This window comes from Pygoscelis adeliae, unplaced genomic scaffold (assembly GCF_000699105.1).
Source record: "Pygoscelis adeliae isolate BGI_AS28 unplaced genomic scaffold, ASM69910v1 Scaffold245, whole genome shotgun sequence".
Taxonomy (NCBI): domain Eukaryota; kingdom Metazoa; phylum Chordata; class Aves; order Sphenisciformes; family Spheniscidae; genus Pygoscelis; species Pygoscelis adeliae.
In genome coordinates, this window is record NW_008824766.1 from 217,886 (window position 1) to 220,269 (window position 2,384).

Here is a 2,384-nt window from a genome sequence, read left to right on the forward strand (position 1 = left end):
AGCCCCCCCTGGCCACAGAAGCGGTGGCCCTGGCTGTTCTCAGGCACGGCCGAGGCCCGGCCGGGCTGTTATCTGCTCTGCAAGGCTGCCCCGCCATCCGTGGCACTGAAATCTGCCCCTTCCCTCGCCAGCCCCTTGCCCCGGCCAGAGCCACCCCGTGCTGCTCAGCCTGGCACCCACACAAAGCCTCCCGTGGGAGACAGTCAGACTCCCTCCCCAAAAGAATAAAAAAGGGCAGAAAGCCCAAATTTGCCTTCAGCGGGATCACAGCCCTGGCAGAAGGTCAAGGGCTCGACCACCAGCATCCCTGAGACCAGCACAGATTCGGCCCCCTTCATCCCAGCGCTCCCCTGGGGTTTCCCACATCCAGGATGCTCTGGAGAAAGGCCCAGGAAGCCCAAAGGTTTTGCCCTGAAGGACCAATGCCAAAAGGGACTTCCCACCACCTAGCGCTGGGTTGCCGAGAAGCCAGCTCAGAGGGGGTGGGGGGCATTTAGGGCTGGCTGGGGGGTCCACAAGGGAGCTGCTGACAGTATCTTCGAGGGTGACAGGGTTTCACCCAGCCAAGCCGGGTGGAAGAGGCTCCTGCCAAGCCAGGGCATGCACTGCCGCCAAGAGCCACAGGGCTAGTGAGGACCTGCTTGCCCATCCTGGATGCACACGTAGCACATTAGGTCACAGACTGCCCCCGGGGCTGCAACGGGGTGACGCGGTGCGGCGGTGGCATCCGGCTCCAGCACCGCAATGGGGTCCCCCCTGGGTACAAGGCTGGGGGTCTGTCCCCACTGGCCCACTGGATCCCTGCCCAGGATTTGCACGAGGCACAGCTTCCCGTGGCGACAAATGTGGTGACGATAATTCATCCTTTGGCCTTTCCAGGCCATCACCTCTTTGGGCAGTACCTCTTCCCAAAAGGATGCTCAGCGCCAAAACCGACAAGCCTGGGCTGATGTTGGGACCTCCAGGCTGCGGGTGAAATGCTACCAGACCCCCATTTCTGGGGGGGAAAGTGTCTGAGAAAGGGAGGACAAAGAGGACCATGGCATTTAGCTTGGAAAATCCCAACAATCTGCCCCTACGTTAGCTGAGGAGCTGAGGCTGCTGGCAGCTGGAGGCAATGCAATTCCTATCCTCCGAGGACTGACACAGAGGGAGGCTCACAGCATGGACTCACCCGTGCGTTAGAATTGCTTCATTTTCTCGATGTTCCACAAAAGTCTGAGATGTCATGTTCCCGTTCCCGCCAGCCCAGCAAGGCAGCCCGGCCCCAGAGCATGGCCATCCCAGCGCAGCCTCGGGGAAAAGAAACACCCAGAAAGTCAGGAGACTGGAGCATCCCAGGGAGCCCAGGGAAAATGGCAAACCCCAAAAGGCAAACCCCAAAGCAAGCCCCTGGGGGGAAAACACACTGTGCCTGCCAGGATACCAGCACTTCGCTAGCAAAGACCTGGGAGTCCCTACCTGGGGTTTCCCCTTGTCTCCTCACCCTAGCCACCCCGGGGAGTTTCGGAACGCAGAGATGCCCTCTCGGTCTCCGTGCCCTTGCTGTGTCTGCAGCCCCGTCCTTGCCTGCCCCATCAGGGTGGCTCTGCGGAGCCTCTCCCCATCACAGTCCCGGTTTGGGAAGAGGGGATGTTGGCCATGCGTGTGTCCTGGGCCAGCGCCCTCTTCCAGACCCAAAGGAGACAAGGGAAAATGTAAAATCATGTGTTGTTTCCTGTAATGCCTCATTCAGCAGCAACATCCAAAATAAACACCAGGGGTGTTCAAACAGGCCGAAATCTCCATCAGCTTTTCAGACACAGAGACCCAGAGGTGAAGCAGGCACTGGTACTGCCACAGCACCCCAGGAGCATCGCACCCCCGCATGCAGAGCCACCCTGTCCTCATGACGGCCTGGTGGCTGCCCGGGTCCTGGGGCTATTGGTGGCCACATCTGAACCCTCCGGCCGGTACTCCTGCCCTCGGGGGCTATAGGGTTATTCCCCAGAAAAGCTTGCTTCAAAGCATCCCCAGAATGCATATCACCTGCTGCATCCTGCCACAGCGGTGGGACAGGATGGTCCCCTGCCACCGCATGCACCGGGGGCTGCTCATCCATCCCTGCAGCCAAAATTGAAATCTGCCCCCAAGCTGCTTCTCACTGAGCCTGCTATCACCAGACCCCTAGAGAGGTACTCTAAAACCTGTAAAAAAAACATAAACTGTAAAAAGCTCCTGTTGTAGAACATCAAACCTTCAGTGGCGTTTTCTTGGCAAACACCAGCATATGTCTTGTTCCTGGGGAACTGGTAGGTGGTGGCTGCACTGGAGGTGAAGTAGCTCCTCCATCCTTGTACCTCCTCCAACCTTGTACTTCCTCCAACCTTGTACTTCCTCCATCC